Here is a 24,061-nt window from a genome sequence, read left to right as displayed (position 1 = left end):
TGGCTCTGGGAGCAAGGACGAGAGGCTGAAGGAGCGAGGAGCGTTGGCAGCCCCCTGGTCCTGGCGGTCTCCAAGGCCAGAAGGCGGCCGTGTGTTTCTCCAGCAGCATTTCGTGCGCTGCTGGGCGGCAAAAAGCGCTGCTCCAGCTGCACTTGTGCCCGGGAAGGTCGGGAGAGGCTCCCCGCGAGGGAGGACGTTCTTGCCTCGTCCTTTCCAGCAGCGAGGAGCAGGCACGGCGAGCTCGGCATCCGCTCGCGTGACCTTCAGCGCCTTCTGCTTGGCAAGGGAGGAAGGCTGCTTTGCATGCGTCCTCGGGGCGATGCTACACATGCACAGAGCGAACAGGGGGTCTTTTTGTGATGCAAATGCCGATTTGTTTTTAGCCTGGCGGAGATGAATGCCTCCGGGGCTAAATACGGAGCTCGGGTCACTGCTCAAAGCAACCCTGGTGGCTCAAGGGCTGCGGGGTCAGCCACGGGGGCTGGCGGCTTTGGGGTTTGCTTCCCGTTTGGGGACTGGAACAAAACGGTTCCTCCCCGAGGCCGTACGCCCCTTTTGGGGGCTCTGCCCCCGTCCTGAAGCTGTGCACAAGGAGCAGGTTTTTTGCAGAGTCCCGTCACTGCTGTGCGCCACCAGCTGCCCTGCGCCGTGGCCACATTTCGGCCCCAACACACCGTGATTTTTTTATCCAAGTGTGATTTTTTATTGTGTGGCTCCATGCCCAGGACCTCGAGCCCCTCTCTGGGCTGCACCCGGGCTCTGACACGGGACCAGGGCCGGTTCCTGGGTGCCAGCACGGTGCTGGGTGCCGTGCACCAGAGCAGGGCACCTCGTCCTCGCCTCCCCGCGTGGGCGAACGCGGCGTGGGGCGCACGGGGCGCGGCGTCCCCGGGGTTTTCGGGCTTCCTCTGGGACCCGCGAGCCCTCGCAGCGCAGGCAGCCCGCGGGTCATGGGCCGTTGGGCGGCGTTCGCGCGGAGCTGTGTTGTGTGTCACCTTATTTTTATTTGCGAGCCTTTTCGGAAAGTTTGCATCACCGCCGGCGCCGCTTCAGTGCCCGGCGGTGGGGTTGGAAGGGGTGCGGGAGGGGAGATGGAAACGTGGCTTAAATCGGTTTGATTTTCCCATCCCTGCGTGGCAGCGGGGGCTTCAGGCTCCTGGCCTTTGGGTGCTGAAGTCCCCATGGCACCGGCTCGGTTCCTGGCTGGTCGCAGGTCACCTCCAACCCTACAGCTCGCCGGCACCTGCCCAAGGGTTGTTTGGGGTCAAAATCCCCAAGCTTGGAGCTGAGAGCACCCAGGGGTGTCTCCTGGCCCTGCAGAAGTGGGGAGCAGCTGCTGGGCTTGCCCTTGGGCGAGCTGGTGGCTCGAGTCCTGATGGGGATGGGGAAGGGGATGGGATGGGATGGGACGGAATCAGGAAGGCCGGGCCTCTCTTCCTGCCAAAACCCAGCTGCTTTTGGCACCCACCGGGTGCTGCTGCGCTGGATGGAGCTGGGGCTGCCCCAAAACAGGGCGCTGGGGCCTCGGGACCCCACACCCTGCCCTGCTTTGGGGAGCTTCTGCCGCCCTCTTGAGCCCTACGAGGTCGGCAGCTCCCCTGCTGCTGCCCCAACAGCACCCAAGGGTCCCGTGCCAGGACCTTTCCGCCTGCTCCTGCTTGCTTTTTTCCCCTAAAAGCATCCCCGGCGCAGCTCATCCATATTTCAGCCTTCTTCTCCCTCCTCTTCTCGCGCTCAAGTCTATAATGCTGAAATTATGGCATCACCGCCGTTTCCGTGGCAACTCTCGGGGATGTATTTAAAAAAAAAAAAAAAAAAGGACCAGAAGCCCTCCGAGGATTATGACTTCACCGAGGGATCAGGCTGGAGGGGAATCTGGGTCAGGCTTTTCTGCCAGCCTGTCCCCGGTAATTCCCGCTGCCGCCGCGGGGCAGAGCCGCCCTCGGCACCTTTGGGTGCCCCCAAGCACCCCGGGGTGGCCGTGACCCGGTCGGGGTGCCCTTGGCTGAGCTCCGTGGCCGGGCTGGAGCTGGAAAAAGGGGGACGTGGTGGAGACCCCATGGGGGGGACCCTTATAGGGGGGGCACAAACCTTCCCATCCCGAACGCCGGAGCCGCGCTCCCCGCCTCCCCACGGCTTGCGCATTGCAAGTTTTCTCTCTCATCCCCCAAAATAAACAGGACTTTTTTTTTTTTTTTTTTTCCCCGTTTTCTTTTCTTTTTTTTTTTTTTTTTCCTCCCTTTTTCCACACCCCCAGAGCCGCTGTTGCTGGTGGCAGGAAGCCCAGACTCCGTAGGAACTCAGCAATGCTGCAGATCCAAGCCCCGGCTGCCCTCTCGGTTTCGCAATCCTGGGGAAGGGAGCGGGGTGGGGGGAGGAATAAAATGGGAGGGGATTTTTTTTTTTTTTTTCTTTCTTTCTTTCTTTTTTTTTTTTTTTTTTTTTTCTTTATTAGAGATTTATAGACTTTCCCACCAGTAGGGACAAGCAGCCTGGTGGAGCTGGGCGGCCAATTTCCTCAGTAAGTTTCCAACACCGGCTTGGGTTCTCCGGCCGCGCGGCGGGCGGTGGCTTTGGGGCATCCTCGGGGGGACCGAGGTGGGGGTGTCGGGGCAGGGGGCTGTTGGTTTCTCCCCTCCCCTTGAACCCCGCTGAGACCGGAGGGGATCGGCTCAGGTCATCCCGAGCTGTCAAAATCACCAAAATCGGATTGCCGGGTGCGGGTGCCGTCGCCGCGCGGTGCCGAAGCCGCGGCGGGTGGGTTATTTTGGGGGACCGGCAGCATCCGAGCGCTTCCTTGCTCTCCGCGGTGGCTGGACACAGGAGGGTGGTGCTGGGGGGGGGCGTTTTGAGCCCTGTCACCGTCCCCAGGCCCTGTTTTACCCAAGTGGGGCTGGCACGGGCAGGGTGCGAGGGCTGCGGGGCCGGATCCGGCCCGCGGGCAGGGCTCCCACTGGGGAAAAATCCTCCCTTTTACCCAAAGGGTGGGATTGGAGCCCCGGGTGCTCGGGGCCGAGTGTCCAGCGTGCAGTGGGATTGCTGGTTTGAACTGGTGGTCTCGGTGCTGGTTTTTTAATTCCGTTTCGCATCTGGTTTTCTCGAGACGTTTCGGGCAGGGAGGGGACGGGGCCGCGTCGCCGCGAGATGCGATTAGATAAGGGCGAGGAGCCTGCGAACAGAATCCCGGCCGGCTAATTATTTATACCTCCGCCTGCGTCACCAGTAAACAGCTGGAGCCGCTCCAAACATCTTCCTTTGATTTGTTTTGGTAGGGCCCTGGCGGGGGCTGGCGGTCAGATCCCCTCCCGGCCCTCCCCAGATCCCTCCTGGTCGCCTCGCTTCGCCTCCAAATTTTGGGCTGGGTTTTCGAGGTGGCCCCGGCTGGTGGGACGCGGCCGCGGGGCGCTGCCCCCTTTTTTTTTTTTTTTATTTCCACCCATTTTTCATTTCGGGGCATGGCCGCCGTTCGGGCGCGTGGCCCGGAGCCCCGGCTCCTCGTGCAGGCGCGCGCGAGGCCGTCGGGCGGCTGCTTCTTGGGAGCTGAAAGTTTCTGGTGTTTGCGGCCGGAGGAGAAAAGCGCCGGGCAAAACAAACAAAGAGCAAACCCCCAACGCGCCGCCGCTTTCTATTTTGGAAGCTCGGTGCCGTGCCTTCTGCCGAGGCAGGCTCCTTCCTGACCTTTGCGAGCGCGCGGGGCTGGCAGTCGCGCCGAGCTCCTTTGAGGCGAGGGCTGACTCCTCGCTCCGCTTTGTGCAGAGCCAAGAAATGAATATTAATCCCTTTCCCCCGAAGGAGAGCTGAGTACCTGCTTCCCTGGGGCTCCTCGCAAGGCTCGGGGCCGGGGTGGATAACATCAGCAGTTATTAGGGCCGGCCGGGGCCGGAGCATCGCGGCGCTCGCAGCTGGGATGCAGATGGAAGGGCTGGGTGTGGGAGGGGAGAGATCAAGGGAGCCACCGGCTCCGTTTTAGGGCGCCTTGGGCAGGGCTTTGCGACGCCGCTCGCGATTTTGGTGCGCCGCCGTCCTCCTGGCGTGAGCCTCAGCCCCTAAAAGCCACCCCGAATCCGCAGCCCCTTGGTGGAGGCCGCCTTTCGCAGGGGCTGAAATTTGGGGCTCGGATAAACCCTCACCCGTAAAACCCCCCGGCCGGCTGGGTGCTGCGCCCTGCCTTAATCTCTTTAAACTGCCTTTTGCTAATCCTTCATTAGGCTCTCGTTGGGAGCTCGTTATCCAGTTAGGGCTTCGAGCCACGCGGGGCGTTATTTGGTGGAGCCGGGGTGGCACGGCCAGGGCCGAAAGCGCCCCTCCAGGGTTTGGTGGGGGGCGAGAAGGGGCACGAGCAGCACGGGGGCACCCCCTGTCCCCGTGTCCTCGCTGCAGGGCGTCATCGTGGCCGTCTCAATTCTTTGGCTCCCCATCCATCTCTCCCCGTGCTGTCGTGGTGCCGTGATGTTAAACACTCCTGGAGTTCGGTTTGGGTGCTCTCAGGGGTATTTTTGGGGGGCTGCAGCAGACCTGGGCTCAAAGGGATGCGCCCCCAAATCCTTCCCCTTGCTCCGAGCTTTAAAGAGGGCATCGGGCAGGGGCGCACCGCGGGGCGGATTCCTTCCCTGGGGGAGCAGCCACCTTCCTGCAGGGAGGCTGGGGCTGGTGCCTGCTGCTCTGCCCCTCTTCCCCATGTCCTGTCCCCAAAATGCTCCGAGCTGGGGTCCGGGAGCTGCGCTGGAGGGGGAGAAGAGCAGAGGGAGAAGAGCAGAGGGGCGGAAAGCGCGCCCGGCCGGATGATGGAGCGGGGCTGAGGAAGCTGCAAGCTGCAAGGCACCGGGAGATGGTCTGCAGAGCGATTGCAGAAAGCAAAACAAAAACCACACACCCACACATTCCCACATGCGCATGCAAACAAGGAAGCGAGCATAAAAGGGATAAGCGAGCAGTCAGAGTTTAGGCTCAGTTTTATCTGGTTGAAAATGAAAAACCATTGCGGCGAGGGAGAGGGCTCCTGGCTTTATTTATTTATTTGTATTATTCCTCCCACCCCTGAAAAAAAAAAAACCAACATTTGGTGGGATTTCTTTCTCTCCCTGCTTCTCGTTTTGTCCTGGAGGTTGAGGAACATGGCCCTGAAGAGGAGCTTTGGCGGCGAAAACGTCGCCGCCGCTGCCACCTCCTTCCTGCCCGACCTCTGCTGCTGGTGGATCCCAAGGGCACCGTGTCCGCGCGTCCTTGTCCCCACCAGCCGAGCCGAGGGCCCTCTCCTCGCCTCGACGGAAAGCAAAAAGCCCTAAAAATCACAAGAAGAAGCTGGTAATTCGGGCGCTCCCCCCGCCGTGGCGTTTCTTCGCCCGTTTTGCAGCTCGTGCTTTCGGCGCGCCGCGGGCACGGCGAGAGGGGCCCGGCACCGCCTGGCGTAACGGGGTCTCCACGGGGAACCCCAAATTCTGAAATTCCCAGCGTGTGGGTGATCAGCTGGGCTTCGTATGCCCTTGTGGCCGCCCGTCCTGCTGCGGTGCCCCTTTCCAGCCGATTTCTACGGGGTCCCGTGAGCGCCTCGCTCCCCTTTTCCTGCGCTTTGCTTAGCGCTGGCTCCCTGCCACCGCCTGCTGCACGATCCTGGAAAGAGGTCGCGGCTTTTCGGTGGTTCTTGGGAACGGAGCTGCCTCTGCAGCTGGGAAAGCAGCGCGGTTTCCAGGCTGATAAAGAAATAGGGCAAATGCAACCCGGTTGGAATTCCTGGGCAGCTTCGCCCCACCGCGGTGCTGGGGGCAGCGGACGGATGGCTCGCGGCGTCCAGGCTGAGATGCTGCCGGGTCCGGGCCGGAAAAAGAAGTCAAACCCCATTCCTGGGGGTTTCTGATCCTTTGTGCTCCTCAAACTTTCCATTTTCGTGCAGTCCCCGGGTGTCTCTGGGCCTTTGCACTCCTAAAACTTTCCATTTTCCTGCAGTTCCTGGGAGCTGCCTTTTTTGCAGCCGGGTTAGGAGCGGGATCACGTTTTTCTCCCACGAAGGAGGGAGCGGAGAGGGCCGGGGTTGGGTTCCTCCTCCCTCTGAGCCTTCCCATGCCGAGCAGGGAAAACTCAAAGCGAGAGGAGTATTTTTAAAGCACAAAACTCCCTTCTTCATAAAACAGAGAGGCGGCAAGAGAGCAAAATCCCCTGTTGTAAAGTTTCCAGCCGCCCTGATGTTGTGTCTCTGGCCTCGCAGAGTAATTCTGAGAAAAAACTCGGGATAAAAGCGAGCAGAGACGGCAGGAGGGGAGAGCGAGGGCTCGAGCTGCCGGCCTGGACAGGGCGGCACGGCGCGTGCTGCAGCAGACGACCCTGCCTGGAGATTAGCTCCAAAAAAAAAAAAAAAAGTAAAAAAATCCTGAGATTACAAAGCAAACCGACCGCTTTCCCCTTGTTTTAATTGGCTCCCGGGCCGGGGAGATTTTTCTCTCCCTCCCTTTCAAATCGGAAAGCTGTGATTTTCGCTGTAAATTACAGGACTTCGAAGCTGGGGCTTTAAGGGGAGGAAAAAAAAGCACCGAGGGTGCCGTGCTGTGAAGCCGAGCTTTGTGCCAGAGACCTCCCAGCTACGACCAGAGGCCACAGAGGACGATTTTTGGGTGCCCAGAGCTCCCGTGGCTCCGGGGGCTGCGTTTTGGTGCTTGGAAGGGGCCGAGGGGGGCGGCCGAGCCCCGTTTCCTACGGATCCGTGCTGCTGGTTAACCAAATTACCCAGCGAGATCTTCTGCTTGCTCCGTAGGTGCCCACAAAATCCCCCCTTCTGCTTTCCCCTCGCGGCGACGCGTGGCGGGGGCGGTGTGGGAGTCGGTGACGACGGCACCGAATGCGCCAGCGCCGCGCCTGGACGGCGAGCGGCCTCGGAATCCTTCCTGCAGAGATTTTTTTTCGGATTTCCAGCCCGGGGAAGAAGCAGGTGGAGGCCGGGAGCTGCCGTTGGGGTGGACGTGGGGTGGAGGCGGTGAAACCCCTGTAGGAATTCGTCCTCACCCCGTAGCGTGGATGTGGACGCTCGCCAGCCCCGCCGTGCCGTGGGGATCCCCAGAGCCATTTGGGGGCTTGGACCCGCGGCGTGGGTACCCCTGGGGCTGGTTTCCTTCTCCGTGTGGGGGCTGCTGCTTGGCCCCCAGCTTTTCCTGGGGGTCCCGGCTGGTTTTTGGAGGTTCCCGCTATGTTTTGGGGGACGAGCAGGGTCTGGAGCACGAACCAGCCATAGGTGCACCCCTCTGAGGCATCCAGTGCCTCACTGGAGGCTCAACGAAGGATTTTTCCCTGGAGAAGCAGGTTTAAAAACCCCTTTTGGCTCCCAGCGTGGAGCTGAGCTGCGATTTCCCAACCCGGGCGAGCGTGCGGGGGTCCCCACACCCGGCTCGTGCCCACCCTGCCTCCGTCCTCCTGGTGGTTTGCGAGGTGTCGGGGGACCACCGCAGACGTTGGCCCCCTCCCAGCTCCCCCGCTGCGGCCGGAGGGTGCCGGACACCCTGCCGTGTTTGTCAGGGCTGTCAGGGCCAGCGTGTTTGTTTGGTTTCCATAGGGAGAGCAGGGCTGAGCTGCCCGGGGAGGCTGCGGCCCTACAAAACCTCCCGGGGGGGGGCCGGCGGCTGCTGCTGCTGGCTCAGGCGACAGCCGAGTGCTGGTGGAGAGGGGTCCGGGCTCCTAATTATCCTCCTTTTTTCCCCATTCTCACTCCCGTTGTCTCCGGTACGTGCCTCTTGCCTCGCCTCACCCGGTGGCCCTGGAGTTTGGACCCGATGAGCCGAGCGGTGCTGGCGGGGTCACCCGGAGCTCGTCCCGTGCGTGGGTCCGTGCCCCGTGGATGCATCCCCTGGTGCGTGGATGGTGCCCAGGGCATGGATCTGTGCCCTGTGGATGGTGCCTGGTGCGTGGATCCGTGCCCTGGTGCGTGGATTTGTGTCCCGTGGATGGTGCCCGGTGCACGGATGGTGCCCGGTGCATGGATCCGTGCCCCATGGACGTGTGCCCTGGCACTTTATCTCCTTTAGGGGCATTTTGGATGGATCCTTTGCACTGCCACCCTCCCATCCCCACGGTGCAGTGGCTCGGAGCCACACGGCAGCTCCAGCACCACCACGGCTCGTGGTGCAGCGAGCTCCTGGCCGGCCGGCACCATGAGACCGTTCCCAGCGCCTCTTCCCCCTCCCTCCTTCCCTCTCCCTGCAGAGAAAAGCTCGGAGGTGATTTTCTCGTGGCCACAAACACACTGGGCTCGTGTCCCCTGCATCAGGTGTGGGGTTTTTAGGCCGTGGGGGGAGCGGTCGCAGAGTGGCTGCGCAGGGGCAGGATGGCCAGGGCTGCCCCCGCTGCTGGGGACGTGCCTCGGAGCCGCGCTGCGGGAGCTGGAGCTGGAAATTCGGAGGGAGCAGAGCAGTGCCGGGACTTTGCTCAGCCCCCTGGGCTCCTCAGCCAGCCCGGGCTGCCCGTACCTGGGTGAAAAAATGAGTTTGGTAAAAAAAAAATCAGTAAAAAATGAAAAAATGAAGCTGTGGCTGCTGCGATGGGACCTGGGCACCTGGCGCCCTTTTTGCCCACACCGGTGGGGCAGATGCTGAGCTGTGTTTGGGTTTTTTTTTTTTGGGTGGGGGCAGCTGCTTTTGGGGGAGTAGCATGCTTTCAGCTGCCGAAATCTGGAGGCTCTGATTTGTGGGGAGCCTTTCTGAGGCTTTTTGCTGTTCTTGTGGGTTAAACCCTGCGGGGGGAACCCACCTTTTCCCACATCCCTCCCTCGGGCAGCCGAAGTCCTGGCGTGGGAGATGGGAAAACCCCGATCCCGACCCCCGAAACCTCTGCGGGGCGGCCTTCCCGGGGAGCTGCTCGGTCCTTTGGGTGCAGGGAGGGGAAGGTGCCACCCGTGACGGGGTGCGTGGGTGCTTGGGGCCCCCCGGGATGGTGCCAGCAGGTGGCAATGTGGCCCGAAGCAGCGCAGGGTGAGGGCAGATGCTGAGCGTCTGGGGTACGGGGCGCCCCCGTTTGGGTTTGTGGCCAGGAGCCCCCTCTCCCCTCCTCCCCCAGGATGTCCTGATGTGTTTTGGGGCCGTTTCGGGCACCGGGGTGGTGCTGCAGAGGGGGAATTTGCGTTCCCAGCTCTGCTGTTTGCTTTGTGTCCCCCCCCTGTGCCTCAGTTTCCCTGCTCGGGGAGGGCCGAGACCCCGGGACCACCCCACACAGGTCCCTGCCTGCAGCCTCAGCGGGTGCCCGGGGATTCCTTGGGGCGCTGTCGCCACCAGGAGGGCTTTTGGGGACGGCTGAGCTCACGGGGCCACCCCAGGTGCAGCCCCCCCCGGGTTACGAGGCGCGTTCCTGCCCCAGCTGTGCCGGGGATGGAGCAGGAGCAGGGCGAGCGCACCGAGCCTCCGAGGAGCCCCCCTCTCATCCCACCTCTGTGTCCCCTCCCCAGACATCCCTATCCCAACCACGGCACCCCGGGGTGCTCCGGGACCCCCGCCGGTGCCTCTCACCCCGCCGTCCCCCCCTCCCCAACCCGCGTCCATCCAGCTGCAGGTTTCGCTTCTGCATCTCCGCCGCCCAAGGGGGAACTCAGCTGGCGAGAGCGAAACTCGGCGGCTGCAACGGTCGCACACGGGCGCACCGCCCCCCCCCCCCCCCCGTCCCCATCCCCGGCACCCCCCTCCGCGTCCCCCAGCTCCTGGCGGGGCCGTGCCGTGCGCTCGGCGACCTCCCCAAGAGCCCCGAGATGGTTTTGGGGTTCGGCGATCGCTGCCCGGAGCTGGGAGCTGCCCCGCTCCGTCCCTGAGCTGGGGGAGCACCGGGGGCACCTCGGGCACCGCGTGGAGGTGTCCTGGGTGCACCTGGGCCGTGGTTTGTCCCCGTGTTGTCCCCGTTCCCGTCCCATCCAGCGTCCCTCACGCCTTCCCCCCGCTGTTCTCCCATCCCCGTTTCCGCGGGCTCCTGGGGTTTAATTTCTTTTCCAGCGGCCGCTGCGGGCTGGAGGCACTGGAGAAAAACGGCAGAAGGTTTGGGGACAGCAGAAGGTTTGGGGGATGAAGCCCCCGAGCGGGATCGGCCAGCGGCCCAGGGGGAAGTTTGGGTTTGGAGCCCAAATGTTTGCGGCCCCGGCCCGTTGCTAGAGGAAACGTGAAAAAAGGGAAGGAGAGATTGCGGTCGGGCCGCTCTTCCCCTCCGCAATCTGCGCCTCCGTCTTGGCCCCTTGGCATGGAGAAGCCCCAAGGGGGGGCAAAAATGCCCCATGGCCCCCCCCCTCCTTCCCACTGCCCCCCCAGTTCTCGGCCATCCCCGTGGTGGCACCGGGTGCTGGTGGCCCTGAGGATGTGGGCACCCCATGAGGAGCCGGCCATGGCAGGGCTTTCCTCTGATGGTGGCGGCTTAATTAGCTCAGGATTGATCTAATGAGGGGGCTGGGGCCTCGTTTGTGGGATTTAGGGCCTTCCAGCCCCCTGTGCCAGGCGAGGAAGGTTGTCCTGGCCACCTTCCCCCAGCAGGCCCTCGGGGATAAGAGCTGCGGTGCAAGGCTGGTGGGGCAGCAAGGCTCATTTTGCCTGATTTTGCCTCGTTTTGCCCAATTTTGCCTCGTTTTGCCTCAGGCTGGCTTCCAGCAGCGAGGTGGGACCGATCCTGCTGGGAGGTCGGGGTGTCAGTGCCATGCCTCAGCCCCGTGCTCCTGCTGCCCTCGCCACGCGGGGCGAAACCGAAGCTCGGGCTTCCGAACAGGAACAGGTTTTTTTATTTTTTATTTTTTTGCCTGGTCAGCACTTCTGTGCGGCCGGACACAAAAATCTCCTTCCCTTTCCCCCTTTTCCTCCCCTCATTTCACTCCGAAAAGGGATTTCGCTGCCCTGTGCCGCCTCCACCGCTCCCGTATATTTGTTTTTTTTTTTTTTTTCCAGCTTAATGCACGGTTTGGAACACCCAATACTTTTTTGCCCTGGGGGGGTGAAATAAAACCCTTTTTGCCACCGTTTGGGGACAGTGGCCAAGCACTGGTGCTGCCACCTGCGTTAGCAGAGGTGTTTCTGTATTGGTGGGCACGGGCACGGCTCCAGGCTCCGGTGGGCGCACTTGGGGTCCCCGCGGGGTCTCGATGTGACCCCCTCCTTATTTTTTTTTGCATTCAGGGGATCAGCTGGCAACCAAAAGCAGCAGCTCGTAGCACAATCCCCGTGTTAGCACATCCTCCACCCAGCTCTCTGCTTGGAGCACGGGGCTGTGCCAAGCAGCAGCGCCCCGAGCCTCACCGGGGGGCTGAGGGAAGGAGAAAAACCCTGGGAGAGGGGCTTGGTGCACACACACCCGGGGCAGGATGGGGATGGGGACGCCTCGCAGCCTGGTGTCGGGGTTTGGGTGCAGCCCCCAGGGTGAGGGTGGTGCCGTGGGCCCGCTGGTGCTCCCCACCCACCCCCTCCTGGGCTGTGGGTGACGCCTGGCTCTGCTGCGGTGACACCAGGCCGGGTAGAAAGGGCAGAAAGGGCAGGGCGAAGCTCCCGCTGGTTGTCTGTCCGTCCTGCTGCCCGGCGTGGCAGGACACGGCTCTTTTTGGTAACAGGAGACCGAGGGGTGGCCCTCGAGGGTCGTGCTTGGCCAACAGGTTGGTCGGGCTGGGAATTCTTCAATGCAGCAGGTGCAGCAGGGGGAGAGGCCGAACGCGGCATCCCCGGCTCCGCAGCTCTCCCGTTGCGGAGGTGAAGGAGCCAGACCCGTCCGTCTGTCCTGCAGCCCACAGGGCCCCATCCTGCGTGGCGTGGGGACAAAAACGTGGCCAGGAGCTGCTGCGAGGTCACCCCGGGACCCCTCCGTCCGCAGCTCCCCCGTTATTTTTGGGGGGGCAGGCGCAGCCCCGGTGCGAGCCGCGCGCTCCTGGGTCCCTCTTTGTTGGGGCTGAATTTTGTAATGCCAGGAAATGAGCTGGCCGTGGGAGGGGGGAGGCGGCCGGGGAGAGGAAGGCTGGTTTTGTGGTCGAAGCGGAGGACGCGGACGCCGGAAAGCCGAGCACAATTCCTTGCTTTGCTTCGCAGGCGCCGGGGGGGGGGGGGGAGGCTGCAGCTCGGCTCGGGAGCGCAGGCGCGCGCTGCGCCACCGCCGCCCCGCGTGCGCGCTTCTCCGTGCCTCAGTTTCCCCTCGAAACCTTCCCATCGCCTGCGGAGCAGAGCTGCTGTCACCTGGAGGACGGTGGCGGCCACACCGGGAAGCCAGCTGGTAAATGAGTGACCAGCACCGGGCTGCGAGCCCGTTTCTGCCCCGCGTGGGTCGTCTCCGCGGCCGGCCTCTGAGTCACGAGTGGGATGAGCTTCGCCGCCGCGTTTCCTCCCGGGCTGCTTCGTTGGGTTCCCCGCCAGGGCCTCCGTCGGCCCAGCTCGTGCGTTTTGTTCCCCGGGGGGGAGCGTCCCGAGCCTGCAGGTCGGTGCCGTTCCTCGGTGGGCACGTGCAAGGCTTTGCAGGGAAACGGGGAAGTCGGTGCCGGAGCCCCAGCGCCGTGCCGCAGCGCCCTGCTCGCGTGGAGCGGCCGCTTGCCCCTGCCCTGGGTTAATGATCACTTGGATTTTATGGTTGCTTTCATTCCCAGGCTCTTCTCGGTTTCTTTTTCTCCCCGCTGTCCTTGCACTCATCTCTCACCTTGCTCTTGTCACCCTTTTCCCTCACTTGTGCCCCGTCACGCCTCCTGGCACCGACGCCTCTTAGGATCAGGGCTTTCGGCTGCTTCCCCGGGGCTCCGTGCAGGCTGTCCCCGCTGCGGCTGCGGGGTCACCATGGGAGGGGACCCCCCGGCCGTGCCGTGCCCTGCTCGCTGCCTCCCTCCCCTCAGCCTCACGGCCGTTCCCTTTTTCCTCTTGCAGCTTGACTGACGAGCGGTGGCCGCAGCTCCTCGGCTGGCAGGATCCCAAGATGCAGGAGTCCGCGTAGCAGGTAGGGGGGACGAAAAAACCCTTTTCCTCCCAGATTTGCTTTCCACGGGACGAGCATCTCCCCCTGGCCCCGTCTTCGCCGGGAGCTCACCTCCAAATTTTTTGCAGCGGGCACCTGAGGGGCTGAGCACCGCGGCCACGCTCCTTGGAGCAGCCTCTTGGGCGCACGGCGGCGTGGGTCGGGGCTGGCAGCGCTTCCAGCCCCCGTGGCAGGGAATTTTGTGGGCAAGGCTGTCCCAGGGCAGTCGGCTGGACGAGCCCTGCGGGCAGAAGCCGCTGTTATTTTGTCCCCTCGCCTTCCCCAGGAAGGAGGAGGGAGGGAGGGCGTTGCGGTGCGGCTCAGAAAGGGCTCGGTGTCTGCGCGCTCTCCCTTCCTGACCTTCTTTGCCTCTTTATTGCTCTTACGGTAAATGTTTGCATCTCCGCCGGCTGTAACGAGCTTGTGGGAGAGCCGAAGCCGCGTCCCTCGCTCGTGCGGAATCTTTGGTTTCGTGTAATGCATGTTCCCTCTCTGCTCTTCGGATCAATAAAAGGAAAGGTCTTAAAAATAATCCGAGCCCAGCTCCTGAAAGGAGGGGACTCTCTTCCCTCCGCTTAGCAAGCACTTTGGCTGGCTTGAGATGGCTTTTTAGTGCCGGAGAGGGGGCAGGTGAGCTGTTTGGAGGCTTGGGGCTGGGAGATGGGAAGAGCTTTGCCCATTTCCCTGCAAGGTCGGGGCCAAGGACTTCTCCTGCTGCCGTAAATCCGCGGGGCGAAGCGGTGGATGGTCCTGCTGTATGGGGGCAGGCGAAGCGTCGGGCGATGTTGTCCTGCCGCGTGTGACAGCGACGTGGAGAGCCCGGGGACACGGCACAGGGCTGGGTGAGGACAGGGCTGGCTCCCGAGCACCGTGGTCCTGAGGCACCCCCGGCCCCGCTCAGGAGTGGGATCTCTAAAAGCCTTCATTCGTCCCCAAATGCTGCTGGAGGCCGGTGTCTCTGCGTGTTTTACGTCAGCACAAGCGCTCGGGTTTGGGGCTGGAGGCGCCGCTGGAGGTGCAGGCGTTGAGTTTGGATCCAAGGAGGAGCAGCTCAGCAATCCCCGCACCTCCACGGCCGGCACGTGGAGCTGGTGGCTTCCAAAAACACCTCTGGGGGCTGCTTTGAAGCTCATCCCCCCCCCAGTTCACCGAGTGACAGGAGCAGAGGGATCGGCCCAGCCTCGGAGGCGTGTGGCGACCGGCGCCGGGCGCTTTTGTCCCCTCCAAGCCACATCCTCGCGTCCCATGGCGCTCGGTGCCCGCGGTCGATGGGCATTTTGTGCCCCATTTTGCTCTGCCCGAGCTGGGCTGATGCAGGAGCTCTTCTTGGGACCGTGACCTTAACGGCATCGACTCCTCCGTGTCCTGAAGACAGTCGCATCGCCGCTCAGGAAATCACGTGCCCGGCACCGCGTGCGCCAGCTGCAGGGGCTGTGCCAGCCTGCTGCCTCTCTCTCTCTCTCTCTTTATGGGATTTTGCAGCAAAAAGGCCGATTTCCCTCTCATGGAGAAGAGACCTGAGGTTGCCGGGCCTGGCGCCACGTTCTTTTTATGAATTTTGGAGGTTTGGTTCTGGTGGACACCTGGGCTTGCGGCCGCTGGGATCGCACCGTGCCGTAGCCACGAGCAGCCCCTCACCCGCTGGGTTTGGCACGGGGCAGGGGGGCGCTGGAGGAGCTGTAGGGTCTCGCCACAACCCCCCCGGGGGTTTTTGGGATGCCCTTCTCATCCCAAAAGAGAGGAGGAATTGGCAGGGCGATGCCTCCAGCCCTGCACCCTGAGGTCTCCTTTCAGCTCCGGGGGGCTCCGAGCGGGTGCCAAAACCCGCGGGCATCCCGACGCCGGAGAGGAGGGGGCGAAAACCATTTTTGGGGCTGAAATCCTCAACTTTGGGGGCAAAGCCAGCCCCGCCACACCAATCCACTGCCCTGGCTGCGTGGCTCTGACCAGGGGCTGCATCCCCTGCCCCGTCCCCCCCCCCTGCCCTACGCCCCGTCCCGCGTTTCCTCCCGGCCGCCAGCGCCCCGCGGACGTGGAAGGGCCGCAGCCAGGCTGTCTCCTGGAAGGCCCCGCTCACTCTTTCCACTGGAGAGTTAAAATTAGCAGCTGCTTTTTTTAAAACAGGCGTCGCTTTAAAAGCCCTGCCAGCCCAACTGGGTTTCCTTTTATTGCCCCCCCCCCCCCAGCCCACCGCCACCTCCTCCCCGGGCTCCTTTTTCTCTGGAGTTTTGTTGTTGTTGTGGGGCGGGTGCTGCGCTTTTCTCCCCCTTCTTTATTTTTTTTAATTTCCCTCCTTTTTTAGTTATTTTTTATTTTTTTCCCCCCTTTTTGTCCCTCCCTGGTAAGCGCGGGGGCAGGGTTTGGAGCCAAACAAACAGCTCGGGGCCCCCCACCCCGATCACCTTATGGGATTTGCAGCCCTTATCTCTTATCAGCCTCCCCGCTGTGCCTGGGGGGGGTCTGCTTCTCCTACACCCCCCGTTTGCTCTGGCACGAAGCTCCAGCATCCCGTTAGCCCCATGTACCCACAACTTGGGGTTTTTGGGGTGTGGGGGGGGTCCCATATCGGAGAGATCAGCTGCACAGGGAGGGGGAAACTGAGGCATGGAGGAAGGATGCGCCTCGCTTATGGGATTGGGATGGGAGAGTTGGGATTTCCCCCAAAACTGTAGGAAAACTCGCTCCGAGCCTGGCTGCTTGGTTAACACGGCAAAAACCCATCCGGGAGGGGGCCACTTTTGCCCCCCACCCATCACCCACAGCCCCCCAGGGGGACGCTGAGCGATGGCACGGGACGGATCCGTCCTTGTCCCCTCTCCACGTGGCTCGGGGAGGATGCCCCGGGGAGGGGGGGACCCCGCTCACCCCGGGGGCTCGCAGGCGCCGAGGGGACCCCCGGGGCCGGTGCTCGGCGGTGGCCGTGGCAGCCCGGATCTGTGAAAGCAAACAGGAAGCCGAGCGGGGAGCAGCCCACCCTATTTACTCGCCCACAGCTCGCTTGTTTACCGGGGGTTCCCCCCCTGAGGTCGGTGCTGGGGTTTTTTTAACACCTTCCTGCTCGGCCCTGCCCCGGTTTGGGCCCCCCCCAGGGTGGGAAGGGGGCCTTTTTTGGGGGGGGGACCCAAAATTTGCTTTCCTTCCAGCGCATGTGGAGGAACTCGGGGTAGGGGTTTGGCCCTGCGGGATGCAGGGATGCTCGAGGTCGGCCGGCGTGCCTTCTCTAGGGTTTTTCAGGGGGGAGAAGGGAGGTGAATTGGGTCCAAAAGGGGTCGGTGCTGGCGGTGCTGTGCCCAAATTTCCCCAGCTGCTGGGTGTGCAGGAGGAGTGGGGTGGGCTCACCAGTTTTGACTAATGGTGCCATCCGAGGGGGCTGAGGGTGACCAACGGAGGTGGAGGGGTCTCAGATGTGGGCTTGCCCCCCAAGAATAAGAAGTCTCGGAGGTGTCCGAGCCTGGGGATTTCCCCGTCACCATCTCCTGGTGTGGGGACGCAGGGACCACGGGGGTTTGGGGACGGACGCCTCTGTCCCTGCGCTTTTTTGGGGTTCCTCACGGCTTTGGGGCCGGGACTGCTCTGATCCCGGATGGACCTGGGTTAGGACAAATCACCCCAGTAATAATTCTGCTAATTCCAGTAAGGATTTTAAGATCCATTTCTGTTAAAACTCAGGTGCAAAGCCTGTAGGAGGGAGGGTTTTTTAGGACGAGTTTTAGTTTTTTAGCTCTTTTAGTTCTTTAGCGCGCCCGCCCTTGGAAGAGGATCTGGGGAAGGACCAAACCCAGCTCAGAGGCTTCTCCGTGGCCACTGAGATCTTGGTGGAAACAACCATGGGGTGGGTGAGAAACGCCACAATTTGGGCTAAAAACCAACGTTTAGCCAGTGCTGGGGGGGCTCGGTGGGGTCTTCGCTCTGGGTTTGGCACCGTTTGGGGACGGGGTTTGTGGCTGCGGGTCCCATCCTGATCTTTGGAAACCAAACCCGGGTCCCGCTACCTGCTCCAGGCCTGCTGGGAGAGTGCTTCCCTCCTCCTGCTCTACCTCTTTTTTTTTATAATTTTATTTTTAAATCCCCTTTCTTAAGCCAAAATTTTGGCTGAAGCGCTTTAACTTCTACCCGCCAACTTGTTCCTCCTGCAAACCACGTGTTTTCTCCCCCCCCACAATTTGGAAGCCTGCAGAGAAAAAAAAAAAAAAAAAAAAGCCTTGTGGCCACATTTTTTTTCTCTTTTTTTTTCCCTATTTTCCCTTTTCCAAGAGGACTTTCCCCCACTGGGATTCGCCTTCACCCACAACACTTGGGCAACCCCTGACGGCTCCTGGCTGCCTTCGGGTCCCGCGGGTGCCCCCGGCGCTGGTGTGCGGGAGCATCTCCGCAGCTTCCCCGTGCTCGGGGGGCTTCGGGGGCGAGCTGGGCACGGGCACGGGGCCGGGCGGTGACTCAGGCTCCTGCTTTCTATTCCTGGCAGGGCCAGGAAACGCGTCGGGAGCGCGGGGCGGCGTCGGGCTCACGGGGCCGTGACTGCAGCCAGCGTCCCCAGCGCCGCCGGGCCGGCATCTCCTCGTGCTCGCCCCCGCAGCTCGCTGGGTGGCCAAAATTGCGGGCCCCGCGGCGTGCCGAGGCTTTTCGTAGCCTGGCCGCCCATCCCTCGCGGAGTTTTGGGGTGATTTGCATTGTTTTGGGGTTATTTGCATTTCCCGAACGCCCTCGGGGAGAGGCGTGATGTGACGTGGGCGTGCGCGTGAGCAAGTCACGGGGACGCCGCGGCGAGGGACGGGGCCGGGCGTTTTCGGGGTGCAAGCAGCCATGTAAACGTGTCAAAAACAAACCCCAAAGCTTCTTCAAAACTCAAGGATTAGCTCCAGGGCCGTGGACACGGATGGGGTTAAAACAGCTCCACTTTTGCCTTCCCCACTAATAGGAAACACACCGCAGCGGGGCCGGCTGGCGCAGCCGACGGCGGCCCTCGGCACGGGGACCCTGCACGGCTCAGTTTGGTTTTGGCTTTCCAGTTTGGCCCGGCTCGGCCCAGTCATCGCCTGCAGCAGGGCCAGCTGCACGGGGCGGGGAGGACAGGTTCTGTGCCGGGAATGGGAACAGGAATGGGAATGGGAACGGGGCACTGGAGAGCGAGCGGCAGCAGCTGACGGCCAGCTGTCTCCGCGAGCCGGGGCCGGATCCTCACCCCAGGCCAGCCTTTGCCGCCGTCTTCGCCCCGAGGAGCGAGGGCTGCACGTGGATCTTTGTTCCCTTTACTCCCCAAATCGCTCTGTCTGGTGGAAAGCTTCCACCGAGGGGCTGGGGAGCAGAATTTGGGGCTGGAACTGGGCAGGGAGGCGCGCGGACGTGCCGCGGGCTGACTTGTGCCGTGAGAATGGGGTCTGGTGGCTGGGATGGAGGCGCAAACCCGGCCCTGGATGTTCCCAGTGCTGCTGCCCGATTTCCCTCATTCTTTTCGGGGATGCTTCGGCGTGCTGAGCCCCACGGGCATCCAGCACAGCAGCAGGCTCTGCGTTCCCATCGCGTTCCTGGATGGCACGGCGCAGCAGCAGCCACCGCCGGGTCTCGTGGAGTTTCCCCTGGGTAAAACCCACCCTGGGGAGAGATTTGTCCTCGTTGTCACGGGGGGAAAACCCGGCCCCGCTCCTGGAGAGCCCCAGACTTTCCTTCTGGGCAGGTTTCGCCCTCCTCCCCCTGCAGAATCTCAGTGCGGAGCCGCGCTCCCGTGTCCTGCTCGAGGCAGGGGTCCGGAGGCAGGGGTGGTGCCCATCAGGCCTGTTGCATTTTGGGATTTTTGAGCCGTCAGCATCCTTCTGGTGGCCCAGGGGTGCACCCTCGTGCTCAGGAGCAGAGGTTTGGGTCCCTTCTGCACCCTTCTCACGGTGGATACCCGGCGTTTACCGTAACAGGCGCTGGCGCCGCGCGGCACCGCTCTGCCTCGGCTCCCCCACCCCTCCTTGGTGTGGTGCTGCACGGTTTCCCATTCGAGAGAGAAAACCTCAAAGCGAAACACCGAAGCGTCGCCACCGCCGGGTGCAGGAGCTGAGCTGCCCTGGGGGGAGCAGGGCTGGGTGACCCCAAAACTGCAGCTACTTCGTCCCCATCCATCCCCTTTCGTCTCCATCCGTCCCCTTTCCTCCCCATCCATCCCCTTTCCTCTCCATCCATTCCCCTTTCCTCCCCATCCATCTCTCCCCATCCATTCCTCCCCCTTCCTCCCCTTTCCTCCCCAAGTCCTCAACCCAAACTCCCCCCTCTTCCTCTGCTTTGGGATCCAGCCCTGTTTTTGCTCCCCCCAAGCACGGGGACGATTTGACAGCCTCCTGCTTTCCATCCGGGCTCGGAGCGCAGGATCCATCCCCCCTAACTCAGCTCCCTCTCCTTCTCTCCCTTTTTTTTTAATGAGTCAACCTCTCATCTGTCATATTAAACCTCCTCATTACCAGGTATCTAAATTTTGCTCTGACAATAGTGACAGGGGAAGCTGCGATATCATTGCCGCGGCGCATGGCTACGGGGAGCTGGCAGGTGGTTATTTCGTGCCCTGCAGGGAGCCGTGGGGGTGGGCGACGGAGCCGGATAATGGGCTCTGGCTTCCCTTCATTTAGAAAACTGTACTTAGTGCCGAGGGAAAATTACCCCGCTCCCCAACGCCGGAGCTGGTGACGGGTGGAGGACAGGAGGGAGGCGAAGCGGCCTCGCCATGGGACCCCGGCATCGCAGGTGACGGCGGGCGCGCGGGGTGGGCGCGGGACCCTCCCCGGCACCATCCGCGGCCCCGACAGCGCCTGGGAGGGCTGGGTGCCACCTGCGGGGGTGCCACCGTGTGGGTGGCACCTCCGGGGGTGCCACCGTGTGGGTGCCACCGCGGGGATGCCACCGCCAAGGTCGTGCCGCTCCAGGTGGTGGCTGTGGTGGCGGCGGAACCCATCCCGTGCCCAAGGGCGCTTCGGAGGTCGCTTGGCAAAGCTCTGCCCGGCCTGACGCCTCCGACCCGTGCTCCCCTGCCCTGTCCCCATGGGGTGGCTCCTCAGGGGGCGTCCCAGTCCTGTGGGTGCTTCCTCCCAGCAGCCGCCTTCTCGCCTTTGCAGAGTGTGAGCGTCCCTGGGTGGCTTCTGGCTTTCGGCCAGCTCCGAGCAGGGCCGCGGGCGCGCCGCTGACCTTGTCCGGGGGGCCCCCTCCCCGCTTCCTTCCCCCGTGTCCTTTCCATTTAAGTGGTGTGGGCAGCCACGAGCCTCCGTCGGCTCCGGCCGTGCCGGTGGCACGGGGAAGGTGAGAAAGGGACCTCGGGGATGTGGTCGGCCACGGGCTGTGAGGGCACCCCCGGCTCGTCGCGGCCCCTTCGCCTCGCGCCTGGTGTGACGCTGGCGCAGACGAGCGCAGGAGCTGCAGGGGAAGAGACAGCGTGCCCCTGGTTAATGCTCTCCCCAAATCCTCTAAAGCCCCCCTGCGAACGCTGCTTCTCCAGCCTCGTTTAAGGGCTGTGCTTTTTTTTTTTTTCCCCGGGCTCGGCCGCTGTTGGCACGGCCCGCGGTTTTGTTACAGCTCGGCGGAGCCGGCGGCGCGGTTGGCATCTGCTTTTCTCCAGAGAACGCCTGAATCTGGGTCAGGAATATATGTATCTTTTCAAATTCCTCGGGGGCCTGATTGAATCCAGCCTCGATTCTGCTCTCTGGAGCCTCCCGAGGTCTGTACCTGCAGCTTGGTGGGACGGATCCTGCGCCGGCAGCGGGGGCCGTTTTTGCAGAGCCCCCTCCCCGGGAAGCCGCCCGAGCCGGGCGCTCGCTGCTCCGGCTGCGCGCACCGGGCGTCGGGTGCGCGGGAGGGACCTGCCCGCCCGCTCGCTGCCAGGCTCCTCGCCGCATCGTGCCGGCTCTGCACCTGCTCCAAGAGCAGGATTCGGCCCCTGGGAGGGCTCGGGCGAGCCCTGCAGCTGCGCTTCCGAGCCAGGTTTGCTCCGGAGCCGCGTTTCGGCCGCCTTCCTCTCCCCTCCCCCCCTGCCTGCATCTGGAGGCTCGGCACAGGAACCCAGATAGCATCATCCTGAAACCAGAATAGAAGCTTTGGAGGAGACTCGAGCGTGTTTGTGCGGTTTTGATCTCGGTTTGGAGATAAAGAGGTGCTAAACAATGCTGAGCTGGTGAGTTAGCCCTTCGCACGGCGCGCAGCGGGGCCGGGGGCGCGCGGACACGCGGTGTCCGACGGAGCTGTGGCCGTGTCCTGCCCGGTGCCACCATCCTGGGCGAACCCGCGCGGGGCGATGGCTCGCTGGGGAGGTGATGGCGAGCACGAAGCGGCGACGTTGCAGGAGGAGGAGAAGGAGGAGGAGGAGGAGGAGCGGTGCCAGCTGAGCGCCAGCACCGTGCGTTAGCGCCGGGGGCTTCTCGTCCCCCCTTCCCCACGGGAGAAGGAAGCGGGGTCCCTCGGATCCCGAAGCCGGCGAGGAGGAAACGAAAAGTCCTTGGTGTCAGCGTAGAGGATATGTAAAAAACAACAATTCAGGCACAAAAGGCCGGCCCAGCCGCCAGCGAGAAAAGGAAACAGGAAGGCAAGAACTGCAGCTAAACAGTCAGGTTCAAGAGGTGACCCGAGCTCAATCCGTAGCCTTGGGAGGTGGAAGTGCAGCCCTGCGCCGCTGCCGGTTCGTGCCGTGGTGAGACCGAGACGCACGATGCTGGGGGCTTGGACACCTCGGCTGCGCTTTGCTGCTTCGTTTGCAGGTGCTTTTAGGGCTCTTTTGCCACGGGAGAGAGCTCAGGGGTGCTGCCAGGCTGCTCTCAGGGCTCTGCGTGGTGTCTCCCGGGCTCGGCTGCTTTTCCTGGGGGATGCTGCGGGTTTGGCACCGGGGGGGCCCCGTGCTGGTGCCCGCACAGCGCCGGCTCCTCCCTGCCCTGACCGGAGAAGGATGCCCCAGCTCGAAGGATGCCAAGCAGGGATAAGCCCATCTTTGGGATAATTCCTCCAAATCCTCATTAAAGGGTGGTTTTGTGCTGCGGGAGCGGGTGGTGCTGGGGAGGGGGGGAAGGCGCTGGCTTTTGGCTGTTGTGGTTTTATTTTGGGGTGTGCTTCCCCGTGCCTGGCCCCTGCCACCGGCCGCTGGTGCCTCCACGTTGCTGCTTGCAGCGAATCTCCTTTCCTCGTGCCTGGCAGGAGGTGGGAAACAGCCTTTCTCCCTTTAATTTGGGATTCAATTTTGGATTTAATTTGGGGATTTTCTGCGCCGCTGGCAGGCCTTCTCCCTCCCGTTCACCTCCTCCACCAGCTGAGCAGTGCAGGGCCCTCCAGCCTCTTCCCGGGGGAGCGCTTTTCTTCTTTTCCTTCCTCTCCAAATTTCCTTCCAGATTTTGCTGTCCCTTTTCACCCTGCTTCCACCACGGATTTCTGCCCTGGTGCCCCGGGGAGCGGGGATCCGGGAGCACACCGGGAAGGGCAAGGCCACGCAGAAGTGCAGAGCGGGCAGCACTTGAAAGGAAAAAAGTTGTTGTGTGTTTTTTTGTGGTTTTTTTTTTTTTTTGGAAAGGATACGATTATTTGCCTTTGCCTTCCTATTCCGAGGGCTTTGGGGTTCGCCGTTTTGATCTCGCCTTTACAGCTGCGCGGCGGCCGCTTGGTTTATTGGAGCTGACATTGTGCTGAGCTCACAATGCGGCTGACTTCAGCGAGGAGGCAACGAAAAGGGGACGCGATAAAAGTGCGTTAAAAATAGCAAAAAAGGCCCCCAAAAGTGGGTGTGAGACCCTGAGCGCCCCCGCTTGCTCCTAGGGAAACGCAGGGATTTTTGGGGGGATGGAAAAAGGACGGTGCGAAGGACCCCACTGCTCGTGCAGTGCCAAGGGGAAATATTTAAAAATGGGTAAAATAGGCTGTAAATATGTATAAAGGGTCAGGAATGCAGGAATAAAGTCTCGGGGGAGATGGCAGCTCTCGTGCCTTCCCAGCTCCTGGGCTCAGCACCCCCCAAATTCCTGGTTTTGTGCAAACACCTCCCAGCTGAGAGGGAGGTGCTGCTCCTCTCCTTTCTTCCCCCATTTGCAAAATGCTAACTCTGCTCCCTCGCCCGTCTCTCCAATTTGAAGCAATTTGCTCGGAGCCGGGTATGAATTACTCAGCACGGAGTTAACCAGCACCTGCTCGCAGTTAATTGGCATGTGTGTTAATTGCCGTGACAGTCGTGCTGGTGCGAGCGCGCGAGGGGGTGCCGGGTGGGAGGGATGCGGCCCCGTCCCAGCGCGGCTCGCGGGGGCAACGCCAAATTTCCCCCGGGGTTTTGGGTCCCTCTGATCCTCGCAGCGATTCCCAGGTGCCCGTGCTTTGCCGGGCTGAATTTTAGGGCTGTGGGGATTCTCTGGTGTCTTATTAAAGGCTGGGCTTTCCCCCCGGTGTGCGACTCGTTGGAGTGCCGTGGCTTGGGGACGGCGACGTCCCCTGGGCTTGGTGGGCACACGGGGGTCGGTGCCTCCTTGTCCTGTGATGGAGCGAGCCTCGTTTCCTTAGAAAACCAGGCTGAGGAGCGAGGAGCTGCTGTCTAGAAGGGCAAAAAGATGGTTGGGTCATCGGGGATATTACTCAGAATTAAAACACCCGAGGCCCCGCGCGTTACAAGTTAGTGAGGAGTTTGAACTCTTTTTAAAAGTCCCAAGCCCTGGGTGCTTGGGAACGTGTGTCCCAGTGCTTGAGTCCCCCCTGAGCGTGCCGGAGGGTGATGGGAGACCCCAGTGCTTTGGGGTGGGTGACTGGGGGCTGAAATGATTCACAGGGAAGGAAGGGGACCCGCCGGCGAGGTGCGTGGTGGGACCCGACGCTCGCTCCGCGTTCCTTGTGCCTGCAGATGCTGCTCAGAAAGTGGAGCCTGTGGTCGGGCTTTCTGAAACAGCCACCTGGCCAGGAAGCTTGAAAGAATACCTGGGTTTAAAAATACCTCGGGGGAAAAAAGAAACCCCGCAACGCCCTAAAACCCCACCAGGAACATGGAGAGAAAAGGGGGGAGTTTAAAAACCTCCCCATGGGTGAGCTTGGAGAGCAGCAAGCGCCGCAGTGCTGCTCTCAATCCCTTCCCTTCTCCCATCGGAGCCCCAAATTTGGTGTTTTCCTCCCCGGTGCCAGCTCTGGATCCTCTCCCCTGGGGATGAGCAAGAGGAGCAGCATC

At 62.4% G+C, this 24,061-nt stretch overlaps 1 protein-coding gene across 10 annotated transcripts in view; it reads left to right on the top strand.

Moving 5' to 3' along the window:
• Positions 1-24,061, top strand: part of MEF2D (myocyte enhancer factor 2D) — a 58,017-nt gene that overhangs the window by 8,338 nt on the left and 25,618 nt on the right. For 8 of the 10 annotated variants that reach the window (XM_084302974.1, XM_084302975.1, XM_084302973.1 and 5 more), the window contains exon 2: positions 12,831-12,900. The exons of the other annotated variants lie outside the window; for them this stretch is intronic. The gene's annotated coding sequence lies outside the window, so the exon portion shown is untranslated. The remainder of the gene's footprint in view (positions 1-12,830; positions 12,901-24,061) is intronic. 10 annotated transcript variants of the gene reach the window in all.

This window comes from Netta rufina (assembly GCF_964035555.1).
Source record: "Netta rufina genome assembly, chromosome: 29".
NCBI lineage: Eukaryota > Metazoa > Chordata > Aves > Anseriformes > Anatidae > Netta > Netta rufina.
This window is presented reverse-complemented; position numbering and strand designations above follow the sequence as displayed.